This window comes from Schistocerca gregaria, chromosome 1, assembly GCF_023897955.1.
Source record: "Schistocerca gregaria isolate iqSchGreg1 chromosome 1, iqSchGreg1.2, whole genome shotgun sequence".
NCBI classification, from domain to species: Eukaryota; Metazoa; Arthropoda; class Insecta; order Orthoptera; family Acrididae; genus Schistocerca; species Schistocerca gregaria.
This window is the reverse complement of record NC_064920.1, coordinates 1,038,346,669-1,038,368,795: the sequence shown is the minus strand read 5'-3', so window position 1 is coordinate 1,038,368,795 and position 22,127 is coordinate 1,038,346,669.

Sequence of the window (22,127 nt, the reverse complement as noted above, 5' to 3'; positions counted from 1 at the left end):
TACAATACGACACCATACATTAATATTCCCATGACGTAGTACGTCAATTACTTCACTATTACCGGCAGCGTGAAGTGCACGCTTGAGTCTCAGGACGCGCGCTAGCTGTGCGCTTCATTTATTTCAAGCGTCAACTGCGCTTCGCAATTTCTCGGGATGTAATTGACGTATTGCGATGCAACCAATGCCATTATTTTTGTGATTTTCCATGCTATTGATTGCATACGAAATAATAGGGGGTGTCCATTTGAAAATACACAAGTTTGCGTTGAAAATAGTATTTTGTTACGTTTTATAATTTCGCATAGTATTTGTTTTCCTAGGCCCCTGCCATACGTTCATTCTGGAGAAAACCGTTTTCCAATATCTACTGTTGTTCCAGAGATATTTGAGGTGGCAGAGTTAGGTGAGACGCCCTGTATATTCCACGACCAACTAACAAACCACCTAACTTCAAACACCCTACTAGAAAAATTCCAAACAGTTTTCCGCAAAGTTCCCAGCCTTATAAAAGGTAAAAGGTGACCCGAAGCTTGCCATGGATGCACAAGAGGCAACTTTCATTCGCTTGTTACAGTTCGGGAAAATCTTTGATGCTCTCCTTTCGACATTTCAGTTGCCAAACTTAGCAGCATAAATTTGTCCCTAGTGCAGCGGAATGGTTTCGCTCATAACTGACTCCTCGTCAGCAACGCGTCACTTCCAGCACCATAAAGTCACAGTGGAGGCAGGTAGTATCAAGCGTTCCCTAGGTTTCGCTGTTAGGCCTTATAAAAATGGTTCAAATGGCTCTAAGCACTATGGGACCTAACATCTGAGGTCATTAGTCCCCTAGACTTAAAACTATTGAAACTTAACTAACCTAAGGACATCACACACAATCATACCCGAGGCACGATTCGAACGTGCGAGCGTAGTAACAGCACGGTTCCGGACTGAAGCGCCTAGAACCGCTCGGCCACAGTGGCCGGCTGGGCCCTATACTCTTCTCATTCTACGTCAGTGATGTATCATCAGTTTTGTAGTATTGGAAGTACCAGATGTACGCTAATTACCTCCAGTTGTGTCTTAACTGTAAAACCAATTAACCTGAAGGCAGCCATCGTGGACAAAGCAGTGACCGACGACGGCCTTTGCTTAAAGACCGAGAGCAGCGGTCTCTACGTAGTTTTCAATGCTCACAGACAAGCGACACTGCATGGAATGACCCCAAAAATTAAGAGACATACTACGAATGTATCCGTTAAGACAGTGCGCCGAATTTTGGCGTTAATGGCCTACGGTAGCAGAGGACCGACGCGAATACTCTTGCTAACAGCACATCGCTTGCATCGCCTCTCCTGGGCTATTGACCGCAACAGTTGGATCATTGACGACTGGAAAATCGTGGCCATGTCAGATGATCTCTCTTTCAGTTGGTAAGAGCTGATCGTAGGGTTTGAGTATGGCACATATCCAATGAAGTCACGAATCCACGTTGTCAACAAGACACTGTGCAAGCTGGTGGTAGCTCCATAATGGTGTGGCCTGTGTTTCCATGGATTGGGTCCCCTAGTCCAACTGCACAGACAATTGACTGTTAATGGCTATTTTTGGCTACTTGGGAGACCATCTGTAGCAATTCCTGAATTTTATGTTCCCAAACAAAGACGGAAGTGTTACAGATGACAATGCACCATGTCACCGGTCATAGTTGCTCAAGACGGTTTGAAGAACTTTCAGGACAACTCGAGCAAATGGTTTAGCCACTCAGATCGCACGGCGTGAATTCTATCGAACACTTATGGAACACAATCGAGACGTCAGTAGCGCACTAAATCTTGCACCGGTAACACTTTCGTTGTTATGGACGGCTGGAGACGCATATTGGATCAGTATTTCTTCAGGGGACTTCCAACGACTTTTTGAGTTCATGACACGCCGAGTTGCTGCACTGCACCGAGAAAAGGAGGTCCAACATGATACTAAAAGGAATCGCATGACTTTTGTCACCTCACCGTATATGAAAGGTTTTGCGTGTCTACTCCTATCAAACGCCCTGAGTTGAGGCTAGGTTTTCAACGGCTATAGTTTCATAATATTTCGTTTATGCTAACTCATGTGGAAACCATGTCATGAAAAATCACCATCGCCACCAGTGTACACGGCAATGCTCCATATTGCTACAGATATGTATCTAACCCAATTGCCCATTACTGTAGGTCAACTTCTGATGTGTGCACAGATCTGCCATAATCATCTGTTTGCGTGCGATGAAAGTAAAGTATTTCGCTTTGTCCAGAATGGCGATACTTTTGGAAGGAATATGATTGTTTACTCCAAATAAGTGGAGCATGTCGTCACAGAAATTATTAATAGACAGAGCTACCTGAAAATTATATCTGACAATAATTAATAGGAATTTTCTGGAGCAGCCGAGAAGTCACATGTACTAACATGTCATTGGGACTTTGTTCAGTAGGTACTAGATGTGCTTCCAGCAGAACAAGGAAATATACATTAAAATTTAGTATCAGAAGATCTACCAAAGCCCCTGCGACTACGTCGCACCAAGATCTCTTCGCAATCAGCGAATACTGGGTGACATACTCCAGCGGAAAAATATTGATCTCCTGAAAAGATGATGTTGATCAGGAAACGCCATATGGTGTGTGAGCGATAGCAGATGTTCCGATAACTGTGTTAACGTATTACGCAGTAGATGATCTAGTAGCATTATTTGTGTCTATTATTTAAAAGAGAATTCCTGAGGCCATTACAAAAGAGGCCATTTCTTTCTGTGTGGTGTGGGCGTTTAGACCGTATAGGCAACATGCTACGCAGATGAACGCATTATTTCTACAGTCATGTGAGCGTGTCTGAGAGCATCAATTTGCTGCCTTTTGCGCAGTAAAAGAGGATACTGGTAGGATTCCAACACAGGTAGGATGGGTGACGTCAGTTATGCAGCAATTTTGTCAACCCGCGGCACCTAAGAAATCTTGGTTGTGGACGTTCACGCGTCACTGACGCCTTGCGAGACTGTAGTATAGGAAGGGCAGTCGTGGTAAGATTTACAGCTCCCTTAGCATGGGTAGAAGCTAGTGTGAGCTCAAAATATATCAATACGATTTGCTGTAAACCACTTCCCGTCCCATCATATCCCACACGTGCTTGATTGGAGCTAAGTCTGGAGATCGCCTGGCCAGTGAAGTAGCTGCACGTCTTACGGGGCACGTTGAGTTTTACAGGCAAAGTGTGGGCAGGCGTTATCCTTTTGGAACAACACATCACCTTCCTGTTGCAAGAACGGCAAAAGAACGGGTCTTACATTCTGCATGTACCGAGATCTGGTTAGGGTTCACTCCAGAAATACCAAAGGTGTACGAGAGGTGCGGCTTATTACAGCCTAGACCATAAGGCTTGGGTTGGGACCAATGTGTCTTGGAAGAATTCACTCTTCCACACAGCGCTCATCAGCTCTATATCGCACGTGCAAACGACCATCAACTGCGTGCAGGCGGAATCTCCTTTCATTGCTAAAGAGACGGTGCGCCGCTCAATCTTCCAAGCGATCCTCTGACGGCACCAGCCGAGCCGCACAAGTCGATATGTGGCGGAAGACGACCTATAGGTGTTGTCCGTAGTTCCACTGATAATAATCGGTTCACAACAATTGGTGTCGACATGTCTCTGCTCACAAGCCCTCTCGTCCGTGCTGTGGTAGCTGTACGGTCTGCTACTGCTCCCTTACCTTTTGACGACCCTGGCAGACCCTCTGTGCTGCATAGATATCTAGAACCTTGTCTGTGTGAGCATGTCCATGTGACCACTGATAACCAGCATCGTTGCACAAGAGACGCAGCTCTTCCGACTTGTGTGGCAATTCTCTGAAAGAACCACCCCATCCGCCACTCGGGAGGCCACAATTTGAATCCTTTCAACCTCACTCAGTTACCTATTTGCAACAGATTGAGCCTCCTATCTGTGAGCATATCCTATCAGAAGGTAGACACAGAGGGCGCTCTGATAGCCTGTATTGGTATGAGCGTCTTTAGAGGATATCTTTCAGCCTACCGTTTCTACGTTTCTGGCAGCATGATGAGTTTTTCAAGATGGTGCCAGTTTAGAGTGAAACTTTTTTCTGCTTTTCAATTCAGCTATTTCATCCTACAGTGTAAAGTGTAATTGTACAGGCTGTATCAAAACTAATCATCCAATTTGGCACGTCTATATTTCTGAAACTAAAGATGAACTTAGTTTTTTGGTGCACAGTCTCTCTCTCTCTCTCTCTCTCTCTCTCTCTCTCTCTCTCTCTCCTCTCTCAGTAAAGACTTTCGGGTAGCAATTTCCATTCTTTTAATTGTAATTTCATTTAACAAACGTGCTTTTCTTTTAAAAAAAGTATTTTGCTGTGGGTGGGCTAAAAATTTCACGTTGTCCCTTTCTGCTTTGTTATCATACATCTGAAATTACTGTTTATCAATTTTGCTTCAGGGTTTTTTTCTTTTCTTTATTTTGATTGTCATTGTATGTACTGTACCTTTACGTGCCTTTTGGGGTATGTTCTTCGACATGAATTTGTTTCGTAATTTAAATGAGTGATCAGTGGGGTCTGCCATTATTTTCCGCACTCCGACCAATCAGTATAAAGCAGATCGTTTCTCGCTGGTGCAAAGTGGGGGATCTCTGACAGCTGTTCACTGACAGGAGCTTATGTTCCCGTTCTGGAACTCAACATACAGCAGCATTCTCAAAGCCATGAATCAGTCTACTTGCATTTGTAGATACCATTGAGCGACATTGCAAATTTTTTGGTCATTATTTTCGAAGGTATTCATGGGAATTTAGTAGTTTATATTCCTTTAGGGTTTTGTTTGCTAAATTCAGTATGACTTTTCAATAACTTTAATTCTAGACTAAGTTCTTCCTAGGCTAAAATCATTAAAGTTAATATTTCAATAAGTTTCCGAGTTAAATGCTTAGGTAATTCACGATCAAAATTCGACATTTAAATCTTTTCAGTGCCGATTTCGTTGCAGACTCCTACAAAATGTTAAATACCTGCCTCACGTCCTCGTGACGGTGTGTGCAGCACGTTTTTATTCACTTATTTCTCTACTTGTAGCTCTCAGTCATAGAAAAACCTTTACAACTTGTCCGATTGTCAACCACAAGTGCTTCACGTGTCAGGTGAACTATCATACTCCATGCCACTAACACATTACGAGCTGTCACAATGACTATTGATGCAGAGGCTGTTAACGAGTGGTCTAATGCAGATGAAACGTAAGTGGGGAAGGAATATAAATCTAGGCGTAAGTAGCGTCTCAGACGTTCCAACTGTCAAATATTTTGTTACTTTTATTGATTTGTCACAACTCACTGCAATGTAATTTCAATGCCTTTCCATTAACAGGATTTTCAGAAGACTGTTGGATTATACGGTTAAGGAAAGTTGCATCGCATGTTCCTATGATATTTCAAATGTTTGTTCGTTAACTAAAACTAAAACTGGACTGTCAGCAGTACGGTGTACTATAAGAAAATATCTTCACATAGCGGGACTCAAAAATTTTGGTCTTAGGTGGTCTGATCACAGATTTGGTCAGAAGAGACGAAACTGGGTGGTCATCTAAACTTCTGACTGGTTACCGGCTGAGTGTCAATGCAGTTGCGTCTACGGCGCGGCTCTGAAAGGACAGAAACTGTGGTAAATGCCTCGGACCGTGAAGGACCGAAGTTTGTCTTATATTCGGTACATCGACTCTATTACAATTATAGACGAATGAAGTAACGGATATTTTATATACATCGATACGTCTAGGAAAAATATAAACTTCAGGCTATTTGTAGCAGCAGAGGAACTGTAGTTTGACAGATTCGCCAAAGTATAAATAATGTAGTATGACTGAACAGTGATACAGTGAATTCTTCCCGCCATAATAGGAATATCTGAGAATGCATTGCTTTAGAAGAAAGGACATCAGTCAGTCTGGTTTTAAAAAAATGGTTTAATTTATACACGCAGTAGAAAAGTGCAGCTTTCATTTTCCGAACAAATACACTTCGTAAGTGCTTTCATTTTTTTCTTTGCATTGAATCATGAAATATCTACACACCTAAGAAATAAGAAAAATAAAAAGATAATTGGAAAATAAATGAATAGTATTCAATTTTTTTGCATGTCCAGTATTTGACTATGGGTGGGAATTTGTTTCACTTTAATAGCAGTTCTTACGAGAAGTAACCGCTATTGGATGCGTCGAGGTGGAGAGCACAAGAGTACTTTAAGATATCAGTGCCCTTAAACGAGTAAATGAAACGATGGAAGCACAAGGCGCGAAATTGGATTAACTCTAAATGAAAATAAGATAAAATGTAAAAAGATAAAAATTGAAGCTGTGAGGGCGGGTAGCGATTCGCGTCTGCGTAGCTAAGTGGGAAGAGTCCTAGTCCGCAAAAGGCGAGGTCCCTTGTTCAAGTCTCGTTCCGGCACGCAGGTTTCATCTGCCAGAATGTTTCGTATCAGCGTGCTCTTCGCTGCAGAGTGAACATTTCATTCTAAAAGGTAAACTGTACGAGAATGTTCAGCACTGAGGCCACAAGAATTCAGTGTGACCCGACCGCCTCCAGTAAAAGTTTTAAAGGAGTCACCTGCTCCAATTACTTAGCAGTCCCCTTAAACAGTGAAAATATGGGTTTTATGTTCGTAGTTCGTGCCATAAAGAGTCAGCTGGCTAAAGATTTTCAAACGTTTTTATCACTTTTGAAATATTCCGAACTGTTTCGGTGCACTGGATCTTAATTATGTCGAAATTGAAAAACTGACGAATAGTCGTTCAACATTCTTCAGTCATAAATTACACCACAATATTATGTGTTTTTACCTTGATCGAAACAGTTTGCGCTGTAAGGAAGAGTGACGGAGGAATATTTCCTGTTTGGCCTCTAGAGCTCCCTCTACTACCATGGGCGTTAATATCTGATGGATTAACACACAGCCTATCATCTTGTCAATGTTTTCCACATGTTGTGCTCCGTACTGATTCTGTGGAGAACCTCTTCAGTGCTTATCTTACCAGTCCATCTAAATTTCGGCATCCTTCTATAGCAAATCTGAAGTGCTTCGACTGTCTTCTTTTCTGGTTTTCCCAGAATTCACCATTCTCTTCCACATAAGGCTCCTCTCCAAATCTACATATTTGGAATATAATTCCTCAGATTAATGTCAATGTCTGATACAAGCTGAGTGCTCTTAGCCAGAAATGTCCTCTTTTCCTGTACTAGTCTGATTTCTATTTCCTCCTTAATTCGTCCATAACGCGTTATTTTACTTCCCAAGCAGCGGAAGTTCATCACTTCGACTAGTTTGTAGCCCTCTGTTTCGATATTAAGTTTATCGTTTATCTCTCTTCTGCTACTAATTACTTTCGTCTTGCCGGCAGAAGTGGCCGAGAGGTTCTAGGCGCTACAGTCTGGAACCGCACGACCGCTTCGGTCGCAGGTTGGAATCCTACCTGGGGCACGGATGTGTGTGATGTCCTTAGGTTAGTTAGGTTTAAGTAGTTCTAGGTTCTAGGGGACTGATGACCTCAGATGTTAAGTCCCTTAGCGCTCAGAGCCATTTGAACCATTTTTGAACTTTCATCTTTTTTCCGCTTACTCTCAAATCATAGTATGTGCTGGTATGTTGATTATTCTATTCATCATGCCCTTCTCCACTTCCAGCGAGGATAGCAATGTCATCACAGAATGTTGTCTTTGATATCATTTCACTCTCAATTTAAACCAAGTCCTGAACCTTCTTTTTATTTTCGTCCTTTTTTCTCTGTCATTTGGAGTTAACAGTAGAGGCAAAGGCTACATCCGTGTCCTGAACAGTGGAGTTAGAAAAATTTAAGATTAAGAACTTTTGCCCTTACCAGGGTGGCGATTCCTCTGTGAAATCTGGAATTCACAGGGAATAATATTTTACTTGGAAAAATCGGGGAAATCTCAGAGAATTTTAGGAATTTCATTAAATCTCAATGAATTCTGTGCTCTTAACCTAGCACTAAAATTGTTTATAAATCGAAAATTTTAAAGTACTTAATATCTCAAGGTGTGTTGATTAGGTGTAAATTATCAATGTTTAAAAACTCTGGTTAAACTACTGCTTATGGCTGGTGTATTGATCGGCTGAGAGGAAAGAAAAGTCATTATTGTGCTATGCTGCCCACAACCCTCGCCGTTCAACATTAATTTATCAGGAGTATATTGAGACCATCGTCCTCCTCACACGTGGAATTCTCAGAGAATTTTTTCCCAAGTTTGAGTATCCACCGTGCTCATCATCGGAAACACACATTTGATGCCTTGCAACTAAAGAACTACTGTCACGGAGGTGTGAGGACATTTGCCACGCCGGACAGTTGCCACGATTTTACCTGCTCCGAAGGGTTGGGTCCCTTGTCTCCCCCCTCCCCCCCCCCCCCCTTCCTTCTCTTCCTCGCCCGCATTTAGTAACTCCACTTTAGTGGCACTGTCATCAGTAACATTGCCGTCGGTGTCGCGCAGTAAAGGTACTTACTGAGCCTTTCCGGTGGTTTACGTAACATAGGACCAGAATCTCTTTGGATTTTCCGTCACATTTCTATAGAGAGTTTCGTTGTGGAAACTATTAAATGCATCTCGCATTCAAATGTGTACCAAATTTAGAGCCTCAGTAAAACTTCGACAATCTTGGAGATTTTACTTTCGTCTAAATTATACGTACCTTTTTTGGTGCTCCAGCAGCAGCTTTCTGTGGTGTTTTGTGTACCAGGGGGATCAGTTCCGTCTCTTATCTCTCGAGTGCTGTTGATACTATTTCTTTGAACGTAAGCCACATATGGTGTTCACTTACATTGTTTGGAAGGATTGGAGACTGTCTCTTAGAAAGATGTCAACCGAATTTTTAGCTGCTTTTATAAGCAGATATATTTCGCGTTTATTTTTGGAGAATTCCTTTGTTACAGAACTGAACCTTGCTACGTCTGTGTGTTCACTAATCCCTGTAACACTCAGGATCATTTGTGGCTAAGAGGTCAAGTGCATTTTCGTAACCATTTACAATCTGAATGGCCTCGTGAACCAATTGTTCAAAAATTAAAAAAAAAAGCGTTTAGAACAATTACAGAAGTTGTTTTCTATCTACAACAGGGTCTGAAAATGTATTTTTGTCAACATACGGAAGGTAGTTTGAAGTCACTGCCAACTATAATTGTATGAGTAGGGTACCTATTTGTGATGAGACTCAAATTTTCTTTGTACTGTTCAGAAACTGTTTCATCTGAGACCGGGGGTCAGTAATAGGAGCCAGTTGTCGAATATAACCTCTACGCATACTAAGCCACAGGAACTATCTGCTTCAATGTCGCTTGTTAGCAGGAACACAAATTACGTTTTTTTATTCCTTAAGTTGTGCTTCTCGTTTCTGTTGTAGTGCAGACCATTACAATTACGGCTTTTCCCTCCAAAATCTAGGATTATTTCTTTGTGACCCTGTAAATGCCAGTGCTAAACAATGTAGAACAACAACGTACGTTACAAGCATAGCATTTTGTATTACTTCATTTCCTTATTTCTAACATTTTAAAATTTTATGTTGACTTTAGATGACATGTCAGTCATAGATGTTCTTATCTCTATTTAATGAACGTATTTTCAGTTATGTTTTGAACGTTGCCCCGCTACACTTTATTAACTAACGTTTCGCCGCAAGAGATATCGGATTTTAGAGAGTAAATTAATATGGAGTATGTCGTTCTTCTTTCCAAACATTCACATATCCATTTCTTCTTCCCTAATTGTCTTTTGGGCATGAAGATGTAGAAATTAAAGTAGGCAGAAATGCAATGATAAAAAAATGTCTAGCATACATTCTCATTCTCTTTACATCGTTCTGTGTGTTCACTAATCCCTGTAACACTCAGGATCATTTGTGGCTAAGAGGTCAAGTGCATTTTCGTAACCATTTACAATCTGAATGGCCTCGTGAACCAATTGTTCAAAAATTAAAAAAAAAAGCGTTTAGAACAATTACAGAAGTTGTTTTCTATCTACAACAGGGTCTGAAAATGTATTTTTGTCAACATACGGAAGGTAGTTTGAAGTCACTGCCAACTATAATTGTATGAGTAGGGTACCTATTTGTGATGAGACTCAAATTTTCTTTGTACTGTTCAGAAACTGTTTCATCTGAGACCGGGGGTCAGTAATAGGAGCCAGTTGTCGAATATAACCTCTACGCATACTAAGCCACAGGAACTATCTGCTTCAATGTCGCTTGTTAGCAGGAACACAAATTACGTTTTTTTATTCCTTAAGTTGTGCTTCTCGTTTCTGTTGTAGTGCAGACCATTACAATTACGGCTTTTCCCTCCAAAATCTAGGATTATTTCTTTGTGATCCTGTAAATGCCAGTGCTAAACAATGTAGAACAACAACGTACGTTACAAGCATAGCATTTTGTATTACTTCATTTCCTTATTTCTAACATTTTAAAATTTTATGTTGACTTTAGATGACATGTCAGTCATAGATGTTCTTATCTCTATTTAATGAACGTATTTTCAGTTATGTTTTGAACGTTGCCCCGCTACACTTTATTAACTAACGTTTCGCCGCAAGAGATATCGGATTTTAGAGAGTAAATTAATATGGAGTATGTCGTTCTTCTTTCCAAACATTCACATATCCATTTCTTCTTCCCTAATTGTCTTTTGGGCATGAAGATGTAGAAATTAAAGTAGGCAGAAATGCAATGATAAAAAAATGTCTAGCATACATTCTCATTCTCTTTACATCGTTCCTTTTGAAACGTCCCCTTAGAACAATTTATACACGACTGGTCTATATGAAACGTCCCCTTTGAACAATTATACACGACTGTGCTTAAACTGACACACAATAGTTTTTAGCGCAACGCAATCTGACTTTCAATAATCCCTATAAGAGAATGGCCCTGACTAACATTAACCTATACGTTTCACAAATCACTTACCTCACAAAAATCTTCGTTACTCAAGCTACTGCGATACAGCGAGCGCCACTACTGCCAGCTAAATAAAATATTCAAACTACTGAAGGCACTAACTACTGATAGGCATAGTTAGCAAATGAAAGATTTTAATAGAGAACAAACAATGTATTTACCTCACTAGTCATAATATATATAGCAGTTCATGACACCAATTCTTACAAATTTCAAAACTCCGCCATCTCTCTCCCCACGTCCACCACCGCTGGCGGCTCACCTCCAACTGCGCAACGCTACGCGCTGTTAGCATCCAGCTGCCGCTGCCCAACACTACAATGGCGAGTATTACAACAATGCCAACCAGCCACAGGCTGCACACGGCACAGCCAGGGATTTTCATACAGAGCGCTACGTGGCGGCGGTGTTACCAATAAAAAAACTTAAGCAGCCTACTTACACTTTCTTGTTGCTCCCATGGCGATGGATTGTTTCTATCGCAATCAGTAAGCGTGAAAGGAAGCTACCGTATCTATATTTATTCCTGGCAGGACTAATTACACACTGACATAGTTGTCGTTATTGCTTTCGTTTCCCAAAAGTTATAAATATTTCGACTTCGGAAAAGAAACTCTGTGTTTCGCCCTGACGTCGAAGAAGAAGGTCCCTTACGTACTGGTTGTATCGAGTAAGATGTGGAGAAGGCGGTTAGAAAGCGGACAGAAGAAATGCGAGGAAGGGCGTCCCTTATCTGAGGGATCGCTACTCAAGCTACCTGGCGAAGGGGCAAGTGTGGCAAATGTCTTGCGTGGCAAATGTCCTGCGTGGGAAATGTCCGGCATTCGTCACGGAAGTCAGCTGGAAGTAGGTATAAACTAGTTACAGATTTCGAAGAGGTAGCGTCGTGATCAGCATTACATTCATTCACATAGAAAGTAGCTCTGAAGTGATCCACTCGCTAACTAGGGTCATAAAAGAGTTGCATTTGAATAGTTCTGTGAGCGAGTGGTCTCAATCTCGTTTTGTTCGTATCGTTTGCGTTAGAAGCATGGACAATGAACAGCTTGCGATACTTGACTCACAATGGGAGCATCAGGTGACGCATGCAGACCATACACATAGATATAAGCGCTCACGGATAGTCACACACACACACATATATATATACACACACACAGGCTACTGACGGTCTTTACACAGTCAGTGTTACACCCCAGTGACTGCAGAAACGAAAGCCAGTGTTGGCTCTGGCTATCACTCTCTTTCAGAATGTGAGAAACAGTACACCAGCTGAATATTTTTTCTCTCCTTAACTAAATACGGTTCACCATTCTCGACGGCAGGCAGCCAGTGGAAGCCGGCTCGATACAAGTTTGCACACAGAGGTAGCGGTACTCGAGCACCTCGCAGAGATACTATAACGGCGGAGCCCGGAGGAGCCATTGTGAGGTGTAAAACGGAGGTGGCGGAGGCATTGTCGCCTGCCGTGAGCGTGAGCGGCTGCGGGCAACGAATAAATCCCAGAAGCGCCAGTGGGTGCCGGGACGGGACGGGGACCGCGCGAGTAATCCAGTTAGGCGAATGGTGACTAGCGGAGCGGCGGCTGATGAGCGCGGATCTCCGTCCGCGCGGGTCACGGCTTCTTCGTTCGCAGTCTGAGCCCCAGCAGGTGTCACGCGCAACCGAGCAAGTGGGCGCACCCGTGGCATTATTCCTCCCATTACTTCAACACCGTCTCACAGCTCCAGATGGCGTCACAGCGCTGCACGAGGAAGGCGCCAAGTTCCGTCTTTTGTATTTCGAGTTGTCCTGGCCTATGAACAGTATTGCACTTGTATCTTTGTTATTTACGACTTTTTATAGCTGAATCTTTCTACAGACCAAACTTAGTTACGTACCAATAATCCTAGATCTGAGTGTAACAATAATGACATCCACGAATTAAGACACAGTCACATAAACCGTCTCGCATCACACACAAATATACACTGAAATGACAAACGTCATGGACGCCTCCTAATATCACATCTAACCACCTTTTGCGAGGCTTAATGCAGCAGCTCGTCGAGGCATGGACTCAAGAAGTCCACTGCACGAATGCTGAGCCATGCTGCCTCTATATCTGTTCAAATGGCTCTGAGCACTATGGGGCTTAACTGCTTAGGTCATCAGTCCCCTAGAACTTAAAACTACTTAAACCTAACTAACATGAAGGCATCACACACATCCATGCCCGAGGTAGGATTCGAACCAGATCTGCGCGGTTCCAGACTGTAGCGCCTAGAACCGCTCGGCCACTTCGGCCGGCTCTGTATCTGTCCGTAAGTGTTGCCGGTACAGGATGTTGTGTAAGAACTGCCCTCTCGGTTATATCCCATAAATATTCGATGGGATTCATGTTTGGCGATCTGGGTGGCAAAATCAATCGCACACATTGGCCAGAATGTTCTTCAAAAAAATCATATTGTTTGGAAGCTGTAAGTCCACGAGTGGCTGCAGATTTTCTCCAAGTAGCCGAACATAACCACATCTACATTTATACATCCACATTTATACTCCGCAAGCCATCCAACGGTGTGTGGCGGAGGGCACTTTACGTGCCACTGTTATTACCTCGCTTTTCTGTTCCAGTCGCGTATAGTTCACGGGAAGAACGACTGTCTGAAAGCCTCCGTGCACGCTCGAATCTCTCTAATTTTACATTTGTGATCTCTTCGGGAGGTATAAGTAGGGGGAAGCAATATATTCGATACATCATCCAGAAACGCAACCTCTCAAAACCTGGCGAGCGAGCTACATCGCGATGCAGAGTGCCTCTCTTGCAGAGTCTGCCACTTGAGTTTGCTAAACATCTCCGTAACACTATCACGCTTACCAAACAACCCTGTGACGAAACGCGCCGCTCTTCTTTGGATCTTCTCTATCTCCTCCGTCAACCCGATCTGGTACGGATCCCACACTGATGAGCAATACTCAAGTATAGGTCGAACGAGTGTTTTGTAAGCCACCTCCTTTGTTGATGGACTACATTTTCTAAGGACTCTCCCAATTAATCTCAACCTGGTACCCACCTTACTAACAATTAATTTTATATGATCATTCCACTTCAAATCATTCCGCACGCATACTCCCAGACATTTTACAGAAGCAACTGCTACCAGTGTTTGTTCCGCTATCATATAATCATACAATAAAGGATCCTTCTTTCTATGTATTCGCAATACATTACATTTGTCTATGTTAAGGGTCAGTTGCCACTCCCCGCAACAAGTGCCTATCTGCTGCAGATCTTCCTGCATTTCGCTACAATTTTCTAATGCTTCAACTTCTCTGTATACTACAGCATCATCCGCGAAAAGCCGCATTGAACTTTCGACGCTATCTACTAGGTCATATTTGTGAAAAGCAATGGTCCCATAACACTCCCCTGTGGCATGCCAGAGTTTACTTTAATGTCTGTAGACGTCTCTCCATTGATAATAACTGTTTGCTAAAAACTCTTCAATCCAGCCACACAGCTGGTCTGATATTCCGTAGGCTCTTACTTTGTTTATCAGGCGACTGTGCGGAACTGTATTGAACGCCTTCCGGAAGTCAAGGAAAATAGCATCTACCTGGGAGCCTGTATCTAATATTTTCTGGGTCTCATGAACAAATAAAGCGAGTTGGGTCCCACATGATCGCAGTTTCCGGAAACCATGTTGATTCCTACAGAGTAGATTCTGGGTTTCCAGAAAGACATGATACTCGAGCAAAAAACATGTTCTAAAATTCTACAACAGATCGACGTCAGAGATATAGGTCTATAGTTTTGCGCATCTGCTCGACGACCCTTTTTGAAGACTGGAACTACCTGTGCTCTTTTCCAATCATTTGGGACCTTCCGTTCCTCTAGAGACTTGTGGTACACGGCTGTTAGAGGGGGAGCAAGTTCTTTCGCATACTCTGTGTAGAAACAAATTGGTATCCCGTCAGGTCCAGTGGACTTTCCTCTGTTGAGTTATTCCAGTTGCTTTTCTATTCCTTGGACACTTATTTCAATGTCAGCCATTTTTTCGTTTGTGCAAGGATTTAGAGAAGGAACTGCAGAGCGGTCTTCCTCTGTGAAACAGCTTTTGAAAAAGGTGTTTAGTATTTCAGCTTTACGCGTGTCATCCTCTGTTTCAATGCCATCATCATCCCGGAGTGTCTGGATATACTGTTTCGAGCCACTTACTGATTTAATGTAAGACCAGAACTTCCTAGGATTTTCTGTCAAGTCGGTACATACAATTTTACTTCCGAATTCACCGAACGCTGTACGCATAGCCCTCTGTACGCTAACTTTGACATCGTTTAGGTTCTGTTTGTCTGAGAGGTCAATCTAGTCAATGATCGGTTGAGTTGGACCAGCGGACCCAGTACGTTCCACGTAAACACAGCACACACTGTTATGGAGCCTGATAAACAAAGTAAGAGCCTACGGAATATCAGACCAGCTGTGTGGCTGGATTGAAGAGTTTTTAGCAAACTGAACACAGCTTGTTGTTCTCAATGGAGAGACGTCTACAGACGTTAAAGTAACCTCTGGCGTGATACAGGGGAGTGTTATGGCACCATTGCTTTTCACGATATGTATAAATGACCTTGCAGATAGTGTCGGAAGTTCCATGCGGCTTTTCGAGGATGATGCTGTAGTATACAGAGAAGATGCAGCATTAGAAAATTGCAGTGAAATGCAGGAAGATCTGCAGCGGATAGGCACTTGGTGCAGGGAGTGGCAACTGACCCTTAACATAGGCAACTGAAATGTATTGCGGATACATAGAAAGAAGGATCCTTTATTGTATGATTATATGATAGCGGAACAAACACTGGTAAGAGTTACTTCTGTAAAATATCTGGGAGTATGCGTACGGCACAATTTGAAGTGGAATGATCATATAAAATTAATCGTTGGTTAAGTAGGCTGTTTAGGTTTTTTTTATTGGTAACGCCGCCGCCACGTAGCTCTCTGTATGAAAATCACTGGCTGTGCCATGTGCAGTCTGTGGCTGGTTTGCATTGTTGTCTGCCATTGTAGTGTTGGGCAGCGGCAGCTGGATGCTAACAGCGCGTAGCGTTGCGCAGTTGGAGGTGAGCCGCCAAGAGATAGAGAAGATCCAAAGAGAGAGATGTCATGAACTGCTATATGTATTATGACTATTAAGGTAAATACATTGTTTGTTCTCTATTAAAATCTTTCATTTGCTAACTATCCCTATCAGTAGTTAGTGACTTCCGTAATTTGAATCTTTTAGTTAGCTGGCAGTAGTGGCGCTCGCTGTATTGCAGTAGTTCGGGTAACGAAGATTTTTGGTGAGGTAAGTGATTTGTGAAAGGTATAGGTTAATGTTAGTCAGGGCCATTCTTTTGTAGGGATTATTGAAAGTCAGATTGCGTTGCGCTAAAAATATTGTGCATCAGTTTAAGCACAGTCGTGTATAATTTTTCTAAAGGGACGTTTCATTGGTAATGCGGGTGCCACGTTGAGATTCATTAAGAGAGTCCTTAGAAAATGTAGTCCATCAACAAAGGAGGGGGGCTTACAAAACGCTCGTTCGACTTATACTTGAGTATTGCTCATCAGTGTGGGATCCGTACCAGGTTGGGTTGACAGAGGAGATAGAGAAGATCCAAAGAAGAGCGGCGCGTTTCGTCACAGGATTATTTGGTAAGCATGGTAGCATTACGGAGATGTTTAGCAAACTCAAGTGACAGACTCTGCAAGAGAGACGGTCTGCATCGCAGTGTAACTTGCTGTTTAGGTTTCGAGGGGGTTCGTTTCTGGATGAGGTATCGAATACATTGCTTCCCCCTACTTATACCTCCCGAGAAGATCACGAATGTAAGATTAGAGAGATTCGAGTGCGTACGGAGGCTTTCCGGTGGTCGTTCTTCCTGCAAACGATACCCGACTGGAACAGAAAAGGGAGGTAATGACAGTGGCACGTAAAGTGTCCTCCGCCATACACCGTTGGGTGTCTTCCGGAGTATAAATGTAAATGTAGCTGTAGACTAGCTGGCACAGTGCCTTGTTGACAACTTCGGTCCGTGGCTTCGAGGAATTTCGAGGAATTAGCGTCGCATTTGAACTCTACCATTAGCTCTTACCAACTGACATCGGGACTCATCTGACCTGGCCACGGTTTTTCAGTCGCCTAGGGTCAACCGATATGGTCACGAGCCCAAAAGAGGTTTTGCAAGTGATGTCGTGCTGTTAGCAAAGTCACTTACGTCGGTCGTCTAGTGTCATAGGCTATTAACGCCAAATTTTGCCACACTGTCCAAACGGATACGTTCGTCGTCCGTCCCACATTGAAGTTTGCGGTCATTTCACGCAGTGTTGCTTGTCTGTTAGCATTGACAACTCTATGCAAACACCGCTGTTTATGGTCATTAAAGGAAACACCGTCGGCCGCTGTGTTTCTGTGGTGAGAGGTAATGCCTGAAACTTTGTATTCGGGGCACGGTCTCGACACTGTGGATCACGGAATCGCAAGTCCCATGGAAGTATAAGCGAATGCCTCTCATTGAGTAACACTGCCCTCAGCTGCCTGCATCCGTGGTGATGTTTCGAGCAAGCATTAGCCTAAATGATGACATGTCCAGATATTACCATCGAGCTGGCGGAACAAGAAACGTGAATCAATCGAACGCTGACACATTTCCTCTGATCACGGTACATTCAAGATCATCCTGTGCTCACTGAGATGGTGGTTGTCGATGTCTTTGGGCTTGTAGGGGTCACATGTTAAACAATGTGCAGTGTATGGTGTCCTCTGAAATACTCGTGCCTGCACCAACACTGTAGTCTGTGTGAGACAATCCACACATATCCGCCTGTCCTGTTTTACAGAATTGGCAAGCCGGTCTGCTTGTTCTGTGATGAAGGAAGTCCAGGACCTTATAGTCTACCCGTCCTTTTCACCTTCCATCAACCACTTTCTATACGTGCTTTCAGCGGAACTGTCCAGTTAGGTAAGTCAAAAATTGCCCTGAATTTTTTTAATGCAGGAACAATAGACCGAAAGGAACACTATGTCAAAAATTTATCTCCTAAGACACACTGCAAGTATTTGAAAAAAACGTTGAAATTTGCCAATTTCCTAGCTCTCCAGGCGAATGAAGAAATGATACCCTTGCCACAGCTGTAGCAGACATCGCATGCGTCGTAAGGCGTGCACATATCTTTTATTGACGGCACATCGGTAAACGGATAACACGGCACAACTTGATTAGAATATGTAAAGCCAATTTCAGTTTCGGTTGACAGATTTTCTGACAGTTGTTCACAGTTACCATTCGCTCGAATTTAGAATCGTTTAACATCTATAATAATTGGCTGTTGACCATGCGGTATCGCTAAGTGTTAACAATTGAAACAAAACTGAATTAATTTTCTTTGTACTTTATTGGCCAATCGTTGCTAATAGCATCTGTCTTCGTGCAGGTTCCAGAGTTTCACGGTAATACGTAATCCAACTAATGTTTTCAACCTTGCAAAGATAAAACATAGATAACGTGGCATGCAATCAAAATCACTTTCTACTCTTGAAGACCTACATACGTGTAACTTATTCATTCCAATGTTGTCGCCATTTCGTTAGAAACTATGGTAAAATTAAAAAAAGAAAGGAAATAACTCCGATAATTCCATGAACTGTGGTTCGAATGATTATTGTTGTGCGAATTAAAGTCCAGAAAAAAAAAACAGAGCACCTTCAAGCCCAAAGAAAATAATTGCTTTCAGTGACAAAGAAAAGGCTAAATGTTTTGGCTAACCGAAGGAGGGAGAAAACGCTTAAAATAAACCGTGTGCAATGCTTGTCTTATTTCGTAAAATCTGTACCTGAATTTTATAAATGGGACAAAGATTTGCACGAAATATGAGATATGCGCCAAAATGAAACTAGCAGAAGTGCGAAACAAAAACTGTTCGAAAGATTTAGAATGCTCGTGGGAATCAGCGCACTGTTACCGAGGGAGATCTACGAGCCAGACGCTTTGAATTGAAGGTGAGATGAACGTTGTTGCTCTCCAGGCATCTTCGACTAGGTTAAAAGGGTTCAGAAAGTTATATGGAAAAGGAGTGTGCCAAATTACGAAGTTTTTCTCAATTACACGTGTAGAGGAGGTATAATTAATAGATAATACTATAGGGAAATTAGTAGCTGCTGTGAAGAAAATACTTCTTGCTATCCACTAAAAACTGTATATTAAGTCAGTCAGTCAGGTCTCGTGCAAACCGCAGTTTATCATTTCGAGAGAAAAACAGGCAAAGTCGCTTGTGCAGTCGATGAATGCTATGACACATTCGTATATTATAATGACAATAATAAGTATCAGTGGATTGTTGTTTCCGCAACTTTACCTCTGTCTTCAGGAATATCAACAAAAATTATGACTAAAAACTTAAAAACGACTTTACTTGCAAAAGTATTGTAATCGTCGTAGCAATATCTGGGGAAATTTTTAGTGTTATATACGAAAGATCTTACCATTTACGGAGAATAATATCTCATTGCTTTTGCTGTACATAACAGCCCTTCTTCCTTTACAAGGAAAAGACTGTCAATATAAATCGGGTTCTACCCGGTGCTAATAATGTGACTGAGCCTCTCGATAAAATGTTTTCAAAAGTGTATAGTATTTTTAAGTTAACTGTCGGACAGTATAATTTTTGATAGCTCTCTGTCATTTCAGGTCTTAACTTTTCGTTCCCGGTGTGAACATGTAAATAGTTTTTAGAGTTTTCTTAAGTTTTGTATGTTTTTAGGGTTTCTGTGGTGCTTCTAAAAATGTTCATGTGGTGATTAGCATATAACATGATTATTTCCAAGTGGCTTCTGAGATCATTTGACAGTTCACCGTTATTAGTTGTGATACTTACATGTTTTCCACTGTGTGGTATAGGAATGGCTGTTTAGACCGTTTGGTCTGGATATTTAACAACTGCCTATTTTTAACGTGCGGGAAGGTGTAATTTGTTCACCTTTTAGCTTCTTTTTGTGTGGTTAGCAGTGTTCGATGCGAGTTTTTGCGGTTATGTCGTCCTATACAGGGTGTTACAAAAAGGTACAGTCAAACTTTCAGGAAACATTCCTAATACACAAATAAAGAAAAGATGTTACGTGGACATGTGTCCGGAAACGCTTAATTTCCATGTTAGAGCTCATTTTAGTTTTGTCAGTATGTACTGTACTTCCTCGATTCACCGCCAGTTGGAGCAATTGAAGGAAGGTAATGTTGACTTCGGTGCTTGTGTTGAAATGCGACTCATTGCTCTACAGTACTAGCATCAAGCACATCAGTACGTAGCATCAACGAACGTGGTTTTGCAGTCAGTGCAATGTTTACAAATGCGGAGTTGGAAGATGCCCATTTTATGTATGGATTAGCACGGGGCAATAACCGTGGCGCGGTACGTTTGTATCTTGACAGATTTCCAGATCGAAGGTGTCCCGACAGGAAGACGTTCGAAGTAACTGATCGGCGTCTTAGGGAGCACGGAACATTCCAGCCTATGACTCGCGACTGGGGAAGACCTAGAACGACGAGGACACCTGCAATGGACGAGGCAATTCTTCGTGCAGTTGACGATAACCCTAATGTCAGCGTCAGAGAAGTTGCTGCTGCACAAGGTAACGTTGACCACGTCACTGAATGGAGAGTGCTACGGGAGAACCAGTTGTTTCCGTACCATGTACAGCGTGTGCAGGCACTATCAGCAGCTGATTGGCCTCCACGGGTACACTTGTGAGAATGGTTCATTCAACAATGTGTCAATCCTCATTTCAGTGTAGATGTTCTCTTTACGGATGAGGCTTAATTCCAACGTGATCAAATTGTAAATTTTCACAATCAACATGTGTGGGCTGACGAGAATCCGCACGCAATTGTGGAATCAAGTCATCAACACAGATTTTCTGTGAACGTTTGGGTAGGCATTGTTGGTGATGTCTTGATTGGGCCCCATGTTCTACCACCTACGCTCAATGGAGTACGTTATCATGATTTCATACGGGATACTCTACCTGTGCTGATAGAACATGTGCCTTTACTAGTACGACACGTGGTTCATGCACGATGGAGCTGCTGCACATTTCAGTCGAAGTGTTCGTACGCTTCTCAACAACAGATTCGGTGACCGATGGATTGGTAGAGGCGGACCAATTCCATAGCTTCCACGCTCTCCTGACCTCAACCCTCCTGACTTTCATTTATGGGGGCATTTGAAAGCTCTTGTCTACGCAACCCCGGTACCAAATGTATTGTGGACGGCTGTGATACAATACGCCATTCTCCAGGGCTGCATCAGCGCATCAGGGATTCTATGCGATGGAGGGTGGATGCATGTATCCTCGCTAACGGAGGATATTTTGAACATTTCCTGTAACAAAGTGTTTGAAGTCATGTGATTTGAAGAGAAGTAATAAAATGAGCTCTAACATGGAAAGTAAGCGTTTCGGACACATGACCACATAACATATTTTCTTTATTTGTGTGTGAGAAATGTTTCCTGAAAGTTTGGCCGTACCTTTTTGTAACACCCTGTATACTGAACAACTTCAACTGCCCCTTTTGTTTTCGTTATTACGGTTGAGCCTGGTTCATAACTTACTGGGAGTCGGTTTAGTGTAGATTCTCTCTGTACGAAGCAGCTTTTGAGTGCACACTTTTGTTTTACGCTGATGTTCAACTGTGACAGTGTAGTTTAGGTGGGTTGAGTTAATATTACATGACGTAGATTGCGGTTGGGTGCGGGACAGATGGAAGCACATTTTTATGGGTTAGCGAGAACGTGTAAGGACGTACTCGGAATTTGTGGAGTTTTTGTAAGTTATTGTCTGGGTTCCACTTCTTATATATTTTTCAGAGTTCAGTGTCTTGCTCTTGTCTGTTCATACATACATTTCCTTAGTTTTATCACACTGGATTTCCGTATGGACGTTTCTACGTTCATGAACTTGGATGTTTATGTAACGGATATGGCTATTGGTTTTATTGGTTCACTACGGATAGGTTACTTTATAGGTTATTATTAGACATAATTAGAGGATTCCACACACAAGATGGTCTTCGGCATTTGTTCGTCGACATGCATCATTTATGTTACTTTTAACCCTGT